Source organism: Lissotriton helveticus, chromosome 3_1, assembly GCF_964261635.1.
Source record: "Lissotriton helveticus chromosome 3_1, aLisHel1.1, whole genome shotgun sequence".
Taxonomy (NCBI): Eukaryota; Metazoa; Chordata; class Amphibia; order Caudata; family Salamandridae; genus Lissotriton; species Lissotriton helveticus.
The window spans coordinates 128,197,628-128,216,771 of record NC_136061.1 but is presented as its reverse complement, the minus strand read 5'-3'; the positions used below and the strand labels follow the sequence as shown (position 1 = coordinate 128,216,771).

Genomic DNA, 19,144 nt, shown 5'->3' with positions numbered 1-19,144 from the left:
GTTTATTATCCATATATTGAATCCTTGTAGGACTCCTCTTAACAGACTTGCTTGATCAAAAAACAGAATAGTTTGTAACCAGTCGGTTCATCTTTTCCTTTGTCATAGTTTGTGGTACCAAGACCCCGTGTATACATGACCGCATATGATTGAACCGTCTCTTGAACATCCATATGGATACTGACCATTCTGTAAGTGGCATGTCATTCAGTGTTGATGATGATTAATGTTCATGGATTACTCTGGGATGTTGGAATATTTGATACGCTTCTTGATTCTTTTCACCTTGTAATCTCCAGTATGAATATTTATCCGCTTCGGATGCTCGCATAGGTGGTATTTTCACCAGATTCAGAGTCTTTATTAACACTTATCTTTTACTGATTCTAATTGCAGTATTGTAAATAGGGATTGACAGAGCGGTCTGCCACACAGCTGGTTCCAACAACTTTTGCTGGTTTTTGTCATCACATTCTGGACATTGAATTTTCCATTGGTAGGTGCATTTCTTTGTCCTTGAGCCCCACAATCTTGGGGTACCAAGAGGCACCCATGTTATTAGAGTGTGTATTTTCTTTGTTAAATATGAAGAGAGGTTTATGTCCCATCCATAAACAAACTGCACATCATATATTGTTAATGTATACTCTCACCCTTAAACTTTGAGTTCCCAATGGATGTACATACTTTTGTATATAACAGTTATAACACAAAAAACAATATATGTTTGTACAATGTTAACTTGTGGTATCATTGACTGGCTAGACTCCAGAAATGCAGTAATGTAAAGGCTCTCGCCTAATTAGTACAGATTAACTGCACAGTGTAGATGCACGTTGTTTTTAATGCATGGGACCATTGTATACTCGGCTGGGTGTTGCAATGTACCATCTTTTAATTGTATGTTTATTTTTCTTATCTTTTTGTAAACACAGCCCTGAAGAAGTCCCGGCTGGGACGAAACGCGTCGGCTGTTCTATTTTCACTTTGTTGAAAAATAAATCATCTTGAATAAAACGGACTTGCTGGACATTCATATTTACCTAGTGACTATTGAAAAACTGTTTGTTTTATGGTGCACCTGTGCTTTTGATTATCTCCTGTTTTAGTTCTGTTTGAACTGGCATTGTGTTGGCGGGTGTCATATCAGTGTGCACATGATCCCCACCTAAGGGTTAAAATAAGGGGAATCTTCTTACATAAGTGGCATATTTTTGTATCAGGTGCATTAATTTCAAGGTTCCGCCATCCATCATGCTTTAAAAAAGGGGATCAAAAGTGGTCACCACTGGTAAGCACACTTATTTTTCTTTCTTGTTCCGCTCCAGTAGTGCTTCTCTTGGAGTGTTCAGGGCCCTCTTCCGTGCGTGTCTTATAACTTTAGCCGGATACTCCCGTTGTTGCAATTTAGTGGCTAATTCAGAGGACTGTTCTAGAAAGGTTTCGGTGGATGAACAGTTCCGGCGGTATCGCAGAAACTGTCCCACCGGCAGGTTGTCACGTAACGACCTCGGATGGAACGAATGGTAGTGGAGGAGGGAGTTGCGATCAGTGGCCTTGTGATGTACACTAGTCACCAGCTTCGAATCAGTCACAGTGATGTCTACATCAAGATATACTGCAGAGATGTTACTGATAGACCAAGTGAACCGGAGGCTCGGGTCCACCTGGTTGAGCCACTGTAAGAACGTCTGTAACCGGTCCTCTGTACCTGTCCAGATACAGAGGACGTCGTCTATATAACGTTTCCACAGAGAGATGTTCTCTCTGTAAGGGTTGGACTCATGGAGGACCACATTCTTCTCCACCTGTCCCACATAAATGCAGGCCAGGCTAGGAGCAAATGTGGCCCCCATGGAAGTCCCAGACGTCTGCAGGAACAGTTGGCCTTGGTACTCAAAGAAGTTTCTTGTGAGTGCTACCTCAATACACTGCATGACAAACGTTTGAGGTGTGTCGTAGAACCACTCCATCTCCCCCAGGGCCCGTGCTGCTGCCACCAGCGTGGCGTCCTGGGGGATGCTGGTGTACAATGACTCAATGTCAATTGTGACCAGTACTTGGTTGGCAGGGTCAAAGGATGTATCTTTCAGAATATTCAAGATATCCGTCGTGTCTTGAACGTACGACTCTTGGGTCACCACCGCCTCCCTCAGAAAGAAATCGGCGAACTGGGAGAGGGGTTCAAGGATGGACTGGATCCCGGAGACAATGGGGCGTCCCGGGGGCGGACGTTGGGGCTTGTGGATCTTTGGCAAGATGTAAAATGCCGGCACCCTAGGATTACTAATGATGATAAAGTCCGCCTCTTTAGGTGTAATCCATTTCTTTGTCACTGCCTCTGCCACCATCTGCTTGATGATCTTTGCAAGTTCAGGTGTGGGATCTCGCACAAGAGGCTGGTAATTGGTGCGCACTCCTAAGAGTTTGAAAATTTCAGTCTCGTAGTCTATGGTGTTGAGTACTACCACTGCCCCACCCTTGTCAGCTGGCTTGATGGTTATAGCCGAATTTCTTTGTAGAGTGCCAACTGCCTGCCATTCTGCCTTCGTCATATTGTGACCCAGATTTTGTCTGGTGGTTTTTTCCAAAGATTCTATTTCACCGATGACACGTTGTTCAAATACTGCCACCTCTGGTCCTACAAGTGATGTGGAGGGGCAGAAATTTGAAGGCCTACGGAGATTGGTGTCAAAGAGAGAGAGCGGTGCACTATCTTTGTTCGCAAAAAATTTGTGAAGTTTTATTTTGCGCATCAACTCTGAGACCTCGGTCCTACATAAAAACGGATCATGGTTCGGTGTGGGGACATAACCAAGTCCCTTGTTAAGAACACTTTTTTCAGTGTGTGTTAATTCGTAGGAGGATAGATTCACTACAATGTCAACAGCAGTGGGAGGGGGTGACTGATTCATTTCCCTTAGTTGCGGAATGTATTGGCCCTGCTCCGTGTAATCCGAGGCGAGAACGATTGCCATGTTTGTTGTGTCCCCCTGCCTCGTCCCTGTGGTTGGCCCCTTCCCCCACGGGCCCCTCTCTGGGGTTGGCCTAAAAAAGACCTCAGTAGGGCTCCCAGGTCCTCGTCAGTTCTGCTTTCAGAAGCAAAGTTAACCCTGGTGTTTGTGGGCACCGTTTGGCGTGCTGGGCCCTCCTCGTCCTCGCTGCTCGTATTATCGAACCGCCAGTTGTTGGGGGTTTGTCTATTGCCCCCTTGTCCCCTATTGTGTCCTCTCTGGTTAAATTGTCCCCGCCTCTGATATGGTTGGTTCCTTATAGGTTCTGGTTGCCTATCATAGTATTCATCCTCTGTGTAGGGAAATGCCCATGAGTGGGTGTATCGTTCAACGTTCTTTTTAAGACCCTTGATCTTTTGATTGACCATGTATGTTTTATATTCTGCCAGATCTGACTGTATGCGAGAAAGCTGTTCCTTGGCATCAGTGAGGGCCTGGTTGTTGTTAAGGCTGTCCTCCAACTCCAGTATTTCAATGAGTAATGCCTCACTTAGTCGTTTCGCCGTGTTGATTATCAAGATCAACCAATCTCGGGTGCATTTATTCGCAATGTAACTCCAATCCACCCGAAATTGTTTGTCCTCTAGAAAGATTTTAGGCTCAAGACGAACTATCAAGCTAGGTGGCGAGGCGCCAGCTCGTAGATACTCAGTCATAAGCGCACCATGTAGTGCCACACGGATTTGGCGCTTTTTTAGCACACTAAGTTTCTCACACTCTTCCCTAGCTGAGCCCTCTGTGGTGAGTGGTGCATCAGGCAGTAATGAGGGACCAGCTAGGATAAGGGCAATCTGCTCATCAGAGAACGCAAGGCAGTTCATTCCAATGGTGAAAATAGACCAGTTGAAACCAAATGCGGTGGCTGCTATTTCCCTACTAGTGCTTAATATGTTTTTATTTATATTTTTTAATTTTTATTTTTAAGAAGACCTGTGTGCCAAAGAGCCGCTGCGTAGATAAAAGAAAAAGGGGTCACTTTCATGTACCACTTATTTAAAAAAAAGGGGTAAACCCTCACGGCTGAGCCGCCGTACTGAATCCACAAAATCTGAAGGGGTACAGGGGGAGGGGGAATGGGCGAGGCAGCCCCCCACTCAAACAGTATTCAAACAATTAATGCCTCACTCATTTATACACATCCAAGTACAACGTAGACCTGGTAGATACACAATTTCAATGCTACCAGAAATATGTTATATAACATAAATTCCAAGGTCTGGACGTGTTCAATAAAAATGCAATCACACAGGAACAGAACATTCACCTAGAAAAGTGTGAAGAATAGAGAGAGCACCTCACGGTAGAACAACCCGAGGGGGTTCCCGGTTGATGATTACCGGTATACCCACTTCTCATCATTGGCAACTCTCTCTATTGTGAAAAGACAAACGTGCACTCAACAGAAAAGTAGTGCGGACGTGAGAATAGTGAAGGAAAAACACAAATAGTGACCAACTAATCAAAACACTGATACCTGTTAGAAGTGTCAAAAGTACACTCAACAGAACCCCAAACAAACCACAACACCAAGAGAAAAATAAATCATTTGTGTAGTGGTGCTTTGCTTGCTGTTACCGTTTTATTCTGATGCAGCAGAGCACTACTAATTAAAAATGGATATTTCATATACCATAAAAGTTCCTTTCCTCAAGCCGACATGTTTCATCGCTCCTTCTATGGCGATTTCATCAGGGCATATGAGGGGTTTATTATTCTCAGTCTTTTCAACCTGTACTGGACCTGTGTGATGAATAAAACAGAGAGACGCTCAAGGCGTCAATCAGATACCCACGTACTAGGTATTGCCCCCGCAGCGTGTCTTGGCACACAGATGTGAAATAATTTACCTGGAGTGCGCTACGTCAGCACATACCAGCGTCACTCCTCAGGACACCGTGTCAGCTGTCCACGTGTCCGAAACCGTGACTCGAACTAATCACAGTCACCTGTTTCAAATTAAAATTAAAATAGCAGTTTCAGACCAACACATTTGTGACAGGTCCAATCATTACATTATGCACGTACGAGGTGTCTTGTTACGCTCGCAACACTCCCCACTTTTGATGGAATGATATTTGGCCTCAATAACTTGGTGGCGCACCCTTGTGCAGAAAGACACATCAGACAAGCATTCCGAACCCGCATTTGTCAAGACATCCTCGCCCCACAAGCTGGTTCGAGTTCCATACATATTCGCCCAAATGCGCTTAAATGTCATAATGCGCGACGTTAACAGGCTGCACTCAAAATATACTAGGGCATCGCCCTCCGCCAGCAATCACTCAGCACAACCACGCTCTTACTGTAGCCGCGTCCCTCCGGCGCTTCCGACGGTCCACACACACAACCTGTGTGCTCGGCCGGAAATACTACGGGGGCGGAGCCCCGCCCCTCACGCTGCGTGTGGCGGCCATCTTAGAACAGGTTCTCAACGCGACCTCACACTACAGTTTGCATTTAGTTTCATATCGAGGCATGGAGTTTCCATAATTTTATAGTTTTACCCTGTCGATGGAGACAACTTAAAGCACAGGTACCGGCCCATATATAAATATGGCTGCTAGGGATGCTAAAGATTGATCCTCATCTCACATAAAATATTACTCCTATGCTTTATAATTCCCAAATAGACATAAAAAGTACCCCTGGCCCTGTATAATGCCTTCATACATGTGTAGGTGTCCCTAAGTGTGGATTTTAGGAAAAAAAAAGAGGTCAAAGGAGGGGAAAACCAAAAAGGGTCAATCCTGTGCTAAATATCACAGGGGCACTAGCCTGGGATGGAAATGAGACTAATCAGGAGTGAAAAAATGGATGGAGAGGCTGGTTGATGACAGGGCCCTGTCAGCGCCTACTGATTTTGTTCCACTCAATATTTTCATTGAGTCCCTCACGATCTGCCCTCTCCAAATATATCCATTTTGCCTCCTTTTTTGCCAAGATATTTTCCAGATTGTGTGAGTCGCCCACCACTTTTTCCAAGACAGTCCACTTCAGCTCCCTCGGGTCGTGTCCTGATGTGTTAAAGTGTTGGACCAGCCGTGTAGTCAATTTCTTAGCCCGAATGGTACTCAAATGTTCCTGTACACGGATTTTTATCTTCCGGGTTGTGAGGCCGATGTAATATAGACCGCAACTGCACATCAATCTATATATGACATGAGTCGTATTGCAGTTGCTGAATCGGTTGAGGTACCAGATTCTGCCACCGCGTAGACTGACAGTCTTAGTTGCTTCTGTAAGCCCACAGACCGAACAACATCCACAGGGATAATGCCCAGCAGGTATGCTGCTAGTGTTAGCTTGAACCCGATTCCGTGTATGGACCAGTTTGTCCCGTAAGTTAGGGGCTCTCCTGAAGGCGAAGCGCGGACTGGGCATCTTATTTTCCGCTGTATCAAGAATGGACCAATTTTTCCTTATAATTTGCCTGATTTTACTAGACAGGGGATCAAAAGTGGTCACCACTGGTAAGCACACTTGTTTTTCTTTCTTGTTCCGCTCCAGTAGTGCTTCTCTTGGAGTGTTCAGGGCCCTCTTCCGTGCGTGTCTTATAACTTTAGCCGGATACTCCCGTTGTTGCAATTTAGTGGCTAATTCAGAGGACTGTTCTAGAAGGTTTCGGTGGATGAACAGTTCCGGCGGTATCGCAGAAACTGTCCCACCGGCAGGTTGTCACGTAACGACCTCGGATGGAACGAATGGTAGTGGAGGAGGGAGTTGCGATCAGTGGCCTTGTGATGTACACTAGTCACCAGCTTGGAATCAGTCACAGTGATGTCTACATCAAGATATACTGCAGAGATGTTACTGATACCACCAAGTGAACCGGAGGCTCGGGTCCACCTGGTTGAGCCACTGTAAGAACGTCTGTAACCGGTCCTCTGTACCTGTCCAGATACAGAGGACGTCGTCTATATAACGTTTCCACAGAGAGATGTTCTCTCTGTAAGGGTTGGACTCATGGAGGACCACATTCTACGACACACCTCAAACGTTTGTCATGCAGTGTATTGAGGTAGCACTCACAAGAAACTTCTTTGAGTACCAAGGCCAACTGTTCCTGCAGACGTCTGGGACTTCCATGGGGGCCACATTTGCTCCTAGCCTGGCCTGCATTTATGTGGGACAGGTGGAGAAGAATGTGGTCCTCCATGAGTCCAACCCTTACAGAGAGAACATCTCTCTGTGGAAACGTTATATAGACGACGTCCTCTGTATCTGGACAGGTACAGAGGACCGGTTACAGACGTTCTTACAGTGGCTCAACCAGGTGGACCCGAGCCTCCGCTTCACTTGGTCTATCAGTAACATCTCTGCAGTATATCTTGATGTAGACATCACTGTGACTGATTCGAAGCTGGTGACTAGTGTACATCACAAGGCCACTGATCGCAACTCCCTCCTCCACTACCATTCGTTCCATCCGAGGTCGTTACGTGACAACCTGCCGGTGGGACAGTTTCTGCGATACCGCCGGAACTGTTCATCCACCGAAACCTTTCTAGAACAGTCCTCTGAATTAGCCACTAAATTGCAACAACGGGAGTATCCGGCTAAAGTTATAAGACACGCACGGAAGAGGGCCCTGAACACTCCAAGAGAAGCACTACTGGAGCGGAACAAGAAAGAAAAACAAGTGTGCTTACCAGTGGTGACCACTTTTGATCCCCTGTCTAGTAAAATCAGGCAAATTATAAGGAAAAATTGGTCCATTCTTGATACACCGGAAAATAAGATGCCCAGTCCGCGCTTCGCCTTCAGGAGAGCCCCTAACTTACGGGACAAACTGGTCCATACACGGAATCGGGTTCCAGCTAACACTAGCAGCATACCTGCTGGGCATTATCCCTGTGGATGTTGTTCGGTCTGTGGGCTTACAGAAGCAACTAAGACTGTCAGTCTACGCGGTGGCAGAATCTGGTACCTCAACCGATTCAGCAACTGCAATGCGACTCATGTCATATATAGATTGATGTGCAGTTGCGGTCTATATTACATCGGCCTCACAACCCGGAAGATAAAAATCCGTGTACAGGAACATTTGAGTACCATTCGGGCTAAGAAATTGACTACACGGCTGGTCCAACACTTCAGGACACGACCCGAGGGAGCTGAAGTGGACTGTCTTGGAAAAAGTGGTGGGCGACTCACACAATCTGGAAAATATCTTGGCAAAAAAGGAGGCAAAATCGATATATTTGGAGAGGGCAGATCGTGAGGGACTCAATGAAAATATTGAGTGGAACAAAATCAGTAGGCGCTGACAGGGCCCTGTCATCAACCAGCCTCTCCATCCATTTTTTCACTCCTGATTAGTCTCATTTCCATCCCAGGCTAGTGCCCCTGTGATATTTAGCACAGGATTGACCCTTTTTGGTTTTCCCCTCCTTTGACCTCTTTTTGTTTTCCTAAAATCCACACTTAGGGACACCTACACATGTATGAAGGCATTATACAGGGCCAGGGGTACTTTTTATGTCTATTTGGGAATTATAAAGCATAGGAGTAATATTTTATGTGAGATGATGATCAATCTTTAGCATCCCTAGCAGCCATATTTATATATGGGCCGGTACCTGTGCTTTAAGTTGTCTCCATCGACAGGGTAAAACTATAAAATTATGGAAACTCCATGCCTCGATATGAAACTAAATGCAAACTGTAGTGTGAGGTCGCGTTGAGAACCTGTTCTAAGATGGCCGCCACACGCAGCGTGAGGGGCGGGGCTCCGCCCCCGTAGTATTTCCGGCCGAGCACACAGGTTGTGTGTGTGGACCGTCGGAAGCGCCGGAGGGACGCGGCTACAGTAAGAGCGTGGTTGTGCTGAGTGATTGCTGGCGGAGGGCGATGCCCTAGTATATTTTGAGTGCAGCCTGTTAACGTCGCGCATTATGACATTTAAGCGCATTTGGGCGAATATGTATGGAACTCGAACCAGCTTGTGGGGCGAGGATGTCTTGACAAATGCGGGTTCGGAATGCTTGTCTGATGTGTCTTTCTGCACAAGGGTGCGCCACCAAGTTATTGAGGCCAAATATCATTCCATCAAAAGTGGGGAGTGTTGCGAGCGTAACAAGACACCTCGTACGTGCATAATGTAATGATTGGACCTGTCACAAATGTGTTGGTCTGAAACTGCTATTTTAATTTTAATTTGAAACAGGTGACTGTGATTAGTTCGAGTCACGGTTTCGGACACGTGGACAGCTGACACGGTGTCCTGAGGAGTGACGCTGGTATGTGCTGACGTAGCGCACTCCAGGTAAATTATTTCACATCTGTGTGCCAAGACACGCTGCGGGGGCAATACCTAGTACGTGGGTATCTGATTGACGCCTTGAGCGTCTCTCTGTTTTATTCATCACACAGGTCCAGTACAGGTTGAAAAGACTGAGAATAATAAACCCCTCATATGCCCTGATGAAATCGCCATAGAAGGAGCGATGAAACATGTCGGCTTGAGGAAAGGAACTTTTATGGTATATGAAATATCCATTTTTAATTAGTAGTGCTCTGCTGCATCAGAATAAAACGGTAACAGCAAGCAAAGCACCACTACACAAATGATTTATTTTTCTCTTGGTGTTGTGGTTTGTTTGGGGTTCTGTTGAGTGTACTTTTGACACTTCTAACAGGTATCAGTGTTTTGATACGTTGGTCACTATTTGTGTTTTTCCTTCACTATTCTCACGTCCGCACTACTTTTCTGTTGAGTGCACGTTTGTCTTTTCACAATAGAGAGAGTTGCCAATGATGAGAAGTGGGTATACCGGTAATCATCAACCGGGAACCCCCTCGGGTTGTTCTACCGTGAGGTGCTCTCTCTATTCTTCACACTTTTCTAGGTGAATGTTCTGTTCCTGTGTGATTGCATTTTTATTGAACACGTCCAGACCTTGGAATTTATGTTATATAACATATTTCTGGTAGCATTGAAATTGTGTATCTACCAGGTCTACGTTGTACTTGGATGTGTATAAATGAGTGAGGCATTAATTGTTTGAATACTGTTTGAGTGGGGGGCTGCCTCGCCCATTCCCCCTCCCCCTGTACCCCTTCAGATTTTGTGCGTTAGTCTTACGCCTATGAGGCAGGCGTAAGATATTGACGCATTTGCGTCCTAGAAGTGACGCAGTGAAATCTTATAGATTTCACTGCATGACTTCTACTAGGCTTACTTGCGTCAGAACACCCATCCTGCATACATTATACCTGCTGGTGGGTCACGAAAAGTGACGTACCGGCAGAGCAAAAGTGACACAAGGGCTCATAAATAAGCCCCAAAGCCTTTAACTTACCTGTACCAATCCAAGCACTGAGGGGTTGCACTAGTATATGTATGTTGGTATGTGTGGGTATTTATATATCCTAGATCATGTACATGAAGTGGGGTTTTAAATCGGTGAATTACACAATTAAATTTCAAAGATATGCAGTTGCATTTAAGAACCAGGACCGGACTAGGAACCAAAAACCGGCCCTGGCAAAGTGCCCGCCCCTTCCACTCTCCCCCCCTCCCTCCCCGGGGGGTTGGGGATGCCGCCGAGCTGTTTGTCAGGGCCGGTTTTCGGCCGATTTTATTACAGGGCCGATTTTGCAGCTAAGCTGCAAAAATGGCCCTGTAACAAAAACGGCCCCCCAGGGGCCCAAAACCGGCCCCACCCTTGCGGCGCACCGGGGTATTGCCCGGTGCCCGGAAAGGCCAGTCCGGCCCTGTTCAGAACCTGTGACCTGCAAGAAGCCACAGAATTCTGAAGTTGGTGCATTAGCCACTGATCAATTTCAGTGAAACCGGTGACTAGTAGATCAAATTTTGAGATCAGCAGTTTGCTACATTAACCCACTGGAGTATGCTATTCAATGCTTAAGTTGTAAAATAATAAGTGCCTTTGCCCAAAAAGCTGCTCAGACTCCCGCTGCTGGAGCTTTTAAATGTCAGGTAGGCGAACACCAGGCTGCGTACCCTGGAAACCTCCTCTAGGCTCTCTAATCGACTACCAAACACTCTGTGCCCCTTTAGCTCACTTTAGCAGGTTCCTGCTTTCTCTTTTCCTGAAGATTTTTTTTGTCTTTCTCTTCCCCTTTTTTTAACGTTTGTGTGTGCTTCCCTCTCTTGCACTCAGGAAACGCCTACTGTGGAAAAATAGTCCCCAAAAATGAGCGCTGGTGGCCCGTAGTGGCAACCACCTGCTCAAATTAAGCACCAATGCTACTTCATGGTAACTTGAAAAATGCAGATCCTGTCAAAAACACCTGTTGGGTTACACACTTGGGAAACGACAAAGCACTATAAAATATTCCCCCCTGACTAATGATCATAAAATTCAGTTTCTCTTGATCAACGGCCTGTCAATGATTAACCATAAAAACGAAAGTTTTGAGGTTCTTGAAGAAAACCAGCCAGACGCCTTGTTTCTGACGGAAACATGGCTTAATGAGTCCTCATCCCCTGAAATTTTAGATGCAATCCCGCAAGATTATGGAATATTAAGCCAGGACCGCGCTATTAAAAGAGAATGAGGGACAGTAATAATTTACAAACTATCCCTGAAATGTATTACCAAGGCCGCTAACCTTGAGAACTGTGAGCCATCTTTTTTACCGTCCCCACATCAGAAGACTATGTCATAGCGGGCTTTTTAATCTACTGTCTACCGGGACAGGCGACACAGTTCATATCTAGTCTCGCTTAAAATATTTTTCAGCCAGCACCACACCATAATAACCTGATATTCCTTGGTGACCGTAATACGCACTTTGATAATAACTCCAATCTAGAAGCACAATCTCTATGTAAGGATCTCAAAACCATGAACCGAATCCAAAAAGTGTGTATCGGTGACAGGTTTAGATTAGTTTCAGGATGTGATGGCGCTCTAGCATGTGTGTATAAAAGTCTCTATTATAGACCGTGTCGGCTGGTTTGTTTCTCTTTCTGTACTGATCGAGATTAATTTATTTGCTTGAAAACTGGAGATATCATCCGCCATTATTTCGTCAAAAACTTTGTTTAAGTACATTTGGTTTTGACACTAAAACCTACTATACACAGACGTGTGCACAGGACTTTTTGTTCCTAATCCAAAAAGTGAGCGCCCCAACCAATCAATTAGGACATATTTTAGACCCGATATTCGCCAATTTCCCTGTCAGCCCACATCATGACAAACAGATCAGACCTATTGCACTTGACAAAACTTTCCCAAATAACCAAGCAGGTCTCTATTCTTTATCATTAGCTTGTCGCAATACCATCTCAGACCTAGTGTATTGAGCATTTGTTTTCCAATGAGCAACCATCAAATATACTGTGTTAAATAAAAAAATATGTAGAAAACTACAGTTGTCAAAACAATATAGTACCCCTCGTAAGAGGGCATAATAAGGACTGCCCAATGCAAATCTTCTTTACCCAGTGTTTGTCAGCGCGATAACCAACCCTAAGCCTCTTGTAGACTATGGTAATCTATAATAACCCATGTAACCAAATACCTATCTACAGGCTTTAAACACAGTGTAATAATAGTTCACCCTTGAAGGTATATTGACGTTAACATGGACTTGTCACAATCAAGGCCTACTGCTTTTCTTTGTAACGTTTCATAAAAAACAGATCAGACCTACGATATGTAAAGTAAAATTGTTCCAACAAAAATGTTCCCAATGAACCAATCAGGCCTATAGCCTTTATCATTGGCTGATCACCACCTCAGGCCTACTGTATTGTGCATATGCTTCCTTTCACACAAGACTAACACCAGGAATACAGTCATAAAATTACAAATGCAGTGAAACTGCAGGTGGCAAAACAACATACAACCCCACCTAAGAGAGTTAGCAAAGATTATCTAAGTGAAAATCTCCTATCACCACCATTTGTCTGGTGGGGAGGGGGGAGGTGGGGGTGATGATCGACAACAAAGCCCTTGTCTATCACTGTAATTTGTAAGAGCTCTTGCAACACAATACCTGTCAACCTGTCGGCTGGGTGTAGCACAGTGTAATACCAATCTATCCTCAGAGGCCTGCTGTATTGAGAATACACTTTCCATTAAGGCAGCCATCGGGTATATATTCATAAAATTACAAATATGTACAACATTATATCTAGCAAAACAATGCACAGCTCCTACTCTGGGAGCCCAACAGAGATTCCTCCAAGGCCCATCTTCTAGCCCCAGGGCCTACTAGCTGTGGTAGCCAACACCAAAACCCTTGCGTACTATGGCATTCTTTGATATTTCACGTAACAAAATACCTGGTTACACGCTTTAACACAGTGTGTGATACCAATCCACCATCAAAGGTCTATTGGCTTTTCACTATAAATACCACAGGCCTACTGCCTTTGTCGTCATTTTTCAATATCAACAAATCAGAGGTAAGGAATTTGACAGAACCTTTGTAAATCAACCAATCAGGCCGATAGCCTTTATCATTGACCTGTTACTAACTCATGGCTACTGCAGTGCATATTAACCATTCCACACCATCAGGCCTAGAGTCATAACATTACAAATACAGAGAGGCTGCAGTTGGCAATCCTATGTACAGCATCTCCTGAGAGAGTTGACAAGGAATATCAGAGTGAGAATCAGTTATTCCCAGAGTTCATCAGAGGGTGTGGCCAACACCAAAACCCTTTGCCACAACCTTGGTTCCTCAAGAGCAGTACCCCCATAAAGCTCACCTGCAGGCAGCACCAACCCTGAATTGAGATATTACAGAGGTTCAGAGTGGCCAGACACTAAGGAGGGTTTTGGGGGAGGGTAAAGCGGGAAGGAGACCATGAAAGGGAAAGTTAGTTTCACCTTGCAGATTCCAAAGTCTTTAAATTCAGCTTTCAAGCAATTACGCAACCAGAGTTTCAGCGACACTGGAAGTTAAATCACCTGTCAAATAGTTTTTGCCTTTAAAGGTTTCTTTCTGGTCTCATAACATTGTCCCCACTTGAACACTGGTTTTGAACCCACATATTTCTTTGTGTTGAAAAGGCGCCTGTTCTGGGAGATAAGTACCATAAATCAGCAATCACCAATTGCATTTGATTGGTAGCTCTAGCCTTAAAACGGATACAGTGGATAGGGTAATCTGTCCCGGACCCTGGTCTGAGTGCATACCTCTGTTCCCATGCTACCTTATCGGTGCTTACCCACGAGTACCTGACAGTACCTTTGCCTCCTCTATGTGACCTTACTTTTTGTTAACACATTTCCATTTATCCCTTGTAGACCCTCCATTTTAGCCACTCCCTACACTGCATGTTTTCAATCACGATGACCATTGCTTTACTTATGCATAAGCAATTTATTTTCTTTTGATTTTTTTTGTGTGCCGTGTTCCAATTAATTATTTAGAGATCCATTGCCTGCCTTTTGGCTCAGATCATATCACCTGATTTGCCTCCCTCCTCTTCTGTTGTACTATCAATTTCTCCAATGCTTCCTCAGTGACCCCGGAGCCTCATACGATTCCCATCTTGCGTACCATATTATCAATGAGGGGATCTCACCGTCCACTACTTTGTCAAAAATTGGAAACTTCCTTGCAGTCCTGCCAACTCTAGGGTAGCAATTCCAGCCATGATGGCGATGAAAGGGAAATTTTATGGGAATGGCACCAACTGGTTCGCAATACTTCCGTGCATATCAATTCTTTATATCCATCTCACATCACCGAAAAGTTCTCAGCTCACAACAACCTTCAATACTCTGCTTTGCAACTTTTTACCTGCCTCCAGAACGAAGACAGTATGACATTTCTTATTTGTGGCTTCTCCCCTCAGGTTGATCAATGCCAGAGTCCAGGGTCTTAGCAATTAGTATCACCCTGTTGCCTCCTCATTTGTAAGACGTCTCCCTTCTGGTCCAGATGTCATCAAATAGTGTTTGATAGAGGTGGTCAAGCCACTGAAAGCTCGAGCCAGCCTTGTGCCTGATGCCATTCTCTAGGTCAGCTTGAGATCCTCTTGGACCCTCGAGACCAAAGTGAGCTGAGCTTTCATGTAGCTATTGTCTGCTACCTATGCTCGACCCTCATGTCCCAAGAAGGCAAACGGCAGAAGAAACAGAAGCTCTTTTAGTGGCGGAACTGTACAATGTTGAACTAGAAACCAGTAATCAATTCTGGCTTCCCTGCTTCTTACAATTGTGTGATCCTTGGCAAATATTTTATTTTACCAGGCCTCCATTTTTAATGATCACATATGAGAACACATTCCAATATGCAATTTTAGGATGTGTAGTGTACACAAACTTCTTGTGTAGATTTTAATGCTGCTCCATCTAATAATCTAGACCACATAATATGGCATGCACACGACTAAAATGTGAGTAACAGCCCTTTCAGCCACTGCATCGCTACACACCGCTTGACCAACAGTAATGCCATAACCACAAACTGTCTGTGTTGTTTGGGTATATATGCTTCCTCTGTCAATGGAGGGCTACTATGTATGTTTAGAATGTTTTTCCCCAGAAGGATTCTCCTTACGTCCTGCAGCGGTAGATGTCTCCTCCCATCTCTTTCTCATTAGTTCTCGGGGCTCTTTTTTTCATCAGCACTGTCTTCTTCTGTTATAAGTCATCAGTCCTCCCAACAGTAACACTCTTTACACCGTGACTCTCTATGGTGTAAATGTACATTCCTCTTGTAGCATTAGTTAGCCTCCTGTCATTGAAGATTTGTAACTGTTTTTTTCGCTCTGGGCATACAAAAGCTTGTGCACTCCAGGGGGTGGATTAGTTAAGCTAGACCTGAGCGTTCTCTTAGTTACAGTATTTTTCTCCAAGGTCAGAACCTGCATAACCTGTTCTTGTAAGTTGTTTTCAATTGTTACTTGACCTTTTGCTGATTCCGGGAGTCCAGTCTCTCAAAGGTTGTTCTGCCAGCTCCATGTGTCTGTCTTCTCGACTGTAATAGTGAATAAAGCCTCCTTGCCTGCAAGTTTATTTTTCTTGGTTGAGTACTTTTTTTTCCATAGTCTCAAGTCTCCTGTGTAGCCGTAATTCAGCCTCTGAGACCTTTCACTTAAACTATTTTATTGTTTACATACCTGTTGTGATTGTGGTGGTGTTAATCTGGTGCCGTTTTGGAGCATAGCTCGCTGCGCTTTGTGGTGAAGCAGTAAGATGTTTTTCCTTCCCTTTCCATTGTTCCCTAATTTTTGTTCCCCACTACACATCATTTGAAAGATTTCCAGTTACACTCAAATTACCCAAACTATGTTAATCTCGTAGGTTGCCTGGACCAAGTTATCATCATATAAATATATATTTACCAATTCTGGGGTTGGCTACCTTCTCATCAACGAAACATCGTCGTAAGCAATTTGGGTATCTCGTCCCTCCTCTTCCCGAGCAATACATTATCACATTTTAAAATATTTCCTTAATTCATTCTTTCAAGTTACACCTTGCCCAAGTCCCCTCAGTAGCCCCTAACACCTTCATAAGAGTGTTTGAACTCTATCTCCAGACTCCATCAGTTATTTTCTCTTCATCGCTGAACTCCCTCCAGTAGCTGATCAATCCCAATTGAGGGTGTTCCAAATTTTAAAAACAGCCCTCTAAGTGGGGTTTTCCCCATCTACCCTGTTCTTCCGGTGCTCCATTCAAGGACGTATAAATAGGAATGCAGTAGCTGTGCTCCAGTATGTATGTATAGATGAATGTATATATATGTTTTCTTATGGTGCAAACCAAGCCATAAAGCAGAGGAGCGCTGTACAGTGTCAAAGTCCAGCATAAAGTCAACGAGTGATAGGAGAGAGAGCTGGGCTGTGGATGGTTAATACATTGTGATGTAGTGTTCTTTAAAGAGGCGAGTCTTCAGTTCTTTCCTTAGTTGAAGCAGCACTTAGGCGGATTTGATGGATGGGATGGGATGTTGTCCAGATCCTGGGCGTATCCATGGAAAAGGCCTGCTGCCTTGTTCTTTCTTGTTACACATCTTCGTGTGCAGTTTGATGGTGTTCTGGCTGCGGGCGTGCCGCAAATAACCAGAGAGTTGAGGTATTATTGGTCTACCTTTAAGATTACCTGGCCACTGTTTAAGCCTCCTTTCCCCAGTGTATTAATGCAGTTCTTACAAGCTCCTAAGACTCCCCAGTCATCATTATCATGTCATCTTTATTCGGCTGCGAGCAACCATAAAAGTACACAGAAAATAAAAACTCTCCAGTCATTGGACCCTGGGTGTACGGAAGCACCACTAGTATGTTATGCAGCTGCGGTCGGTAGTAGGTGTACCTGCAGGAAGGTGACGTGGGGAGGGAAAGGGGCAGGGTGGAGGGTAGTAATCTATGGATTACGGAGCTTTACAGGTAAGTAAACATATAAATAAATAAAACGAGTTTCGTTGCGTCACTGCATCCACAAATGCAATGCAGTGCGTGCAATGAAATTTGTTTAAATTATTTATATGTTTACTTACCTGTAAAGCTCCGTAATCCATGGATTACTACCCCCTCACCCTGCCCCTCCCCCTCCCCACGTCACCGCCCTGCAGGTACACCCACTACCGACCGCGGCTGATGTTATGCATCATTCCTAACAGTGAGCAGCTTTATCCAGCCTCCGTGATAAAGCCACCCTTCTATCCTACCTCTTTACATTGCATTATCTTCTACTTTTCAGTCTTCTGGTTTTGAATGGTATGCTGAACAGAACTGTAGCGTAGCTTTAAAAACGAAATCACCTCAAGGCGCTTCTCAATGTTGCCAATACATGGATAATAACCAACCAGCGACTTTTTATCTTGGGCGTTAGTAAAAACAGCGAGTAAGCTGCTGATCTGCAAAAACAAAGTATGTTCCCCACACAGGCACTGGTAGCCAAATCTAGGCAAATATATTTGCAAATGTCTGTACATGGATTTCAAATACACAACAAATATTTCCTGGTGCAAAGTAGAATCTAATAGCCTAGTCTGTCCTTAACTTTATGTGCACAGAACCACCAGTGGCCTTTCACTCACAGAATCTCTGGGTGGGAAACACTTGAAGGGCACCTTGATCACCAAGAATATCCCCGTTGTCATTCTCCACCTGAGAATAGTTAAATTATGGCCAAGTGTATTAAGCGATTTAGCGGTTGCACACCCTGCGAATCGCTAACTTCCAGGATCTGCAACCATATTTGCTTACTTACAAAACCAGTTTTGTGATTTGGAAAGCTTTTCCCAAAATGGGTTCAGAATTGATCACTGATTCGGTACTTGAAAGAGGTGTGTTTTGGCAGTTCCTTTAAAATTGGAAATCTGTAAAATATATATCAATGGTTTGGAGCCGTAATTTGCATCCGCAAACCATTGATCAGTTGCCGACTTCCAAGTTGGGGTGGTAACTGATTCCTAGGGGGAAAGTGGTCCTCTTTGAACCCCATGACCTTTGGAAATGTGGGTGGCAACTTTCGAGGAGTAGGCAGCGGTCTAAGAGATCTCTGCCAACTCTCACTGAAGTTTTTCAAAATGGAAAACTTTTTTTTAAGCAGCCCACTTCCATTAAGGAAATCGGGCTGGTTAAAAAAAAAGTTTTCCATTTGGAAATGCAATCACAGGGATGGTGGTCTGCTGTCCATTTCAGGCCACCATCCCTGTCACTATAGCCAATTGCAGGGTATTGCAAATTGAGACCTGCTTAATATTAATTAGACAGGACGGTCTACAAACCTTTGTGATTCCCTATTTTGCAAACGGATCTTTTAGTACATAGGTCAGTCGGCAAAATAAAATTGCTTTTTATGGATGTATGACGTTACAACGCATACTTTTACCACGCATACCTTTACAACGCGGGTTTTACATCGCATACCATTACAACGCATAGCGCTTTTGGGTGTTGGATAGTGAATAGTTTAATTTACTATTCCAACTCCAGTCCCCGTGGATAGTATGGAAGGTTATTGGATAGTAAATTAACCTATTCCCTATCCTAGAGCGCCCCCCAGCGCAATGCGTTGTAATGGTTTGCGTTGTAATGCCTGCGTTGTAATGGTAGTGCGTGGTAAAAGTTTCGTTGTAAACGTTGTTTACCGCTTTTTATGAATCCAGTCTTAGTACATCTGGCCCTTATTCCTGGTGCCTAATTTAAAGTGGTTGAACAATCTGAAAAATGTTTGGCAATTGAA

The 19,144-nt window shown here is 44.4% G+C and overlaps 1 protein-coding gene across 1 annotated transcript in view; it reads left to right on the top strand.

Annotated features, from left to right (window-relative positions):
• ORAI2 (ORAI calcium release-activated calcium modulator 2) overlaps positions 1-19,144 on the top strand; it is a 142,746-nt gene that overhangs the window by 13,030 nt on the left and 110,572 nt on the right. The window lies entirely within an intron of this gene.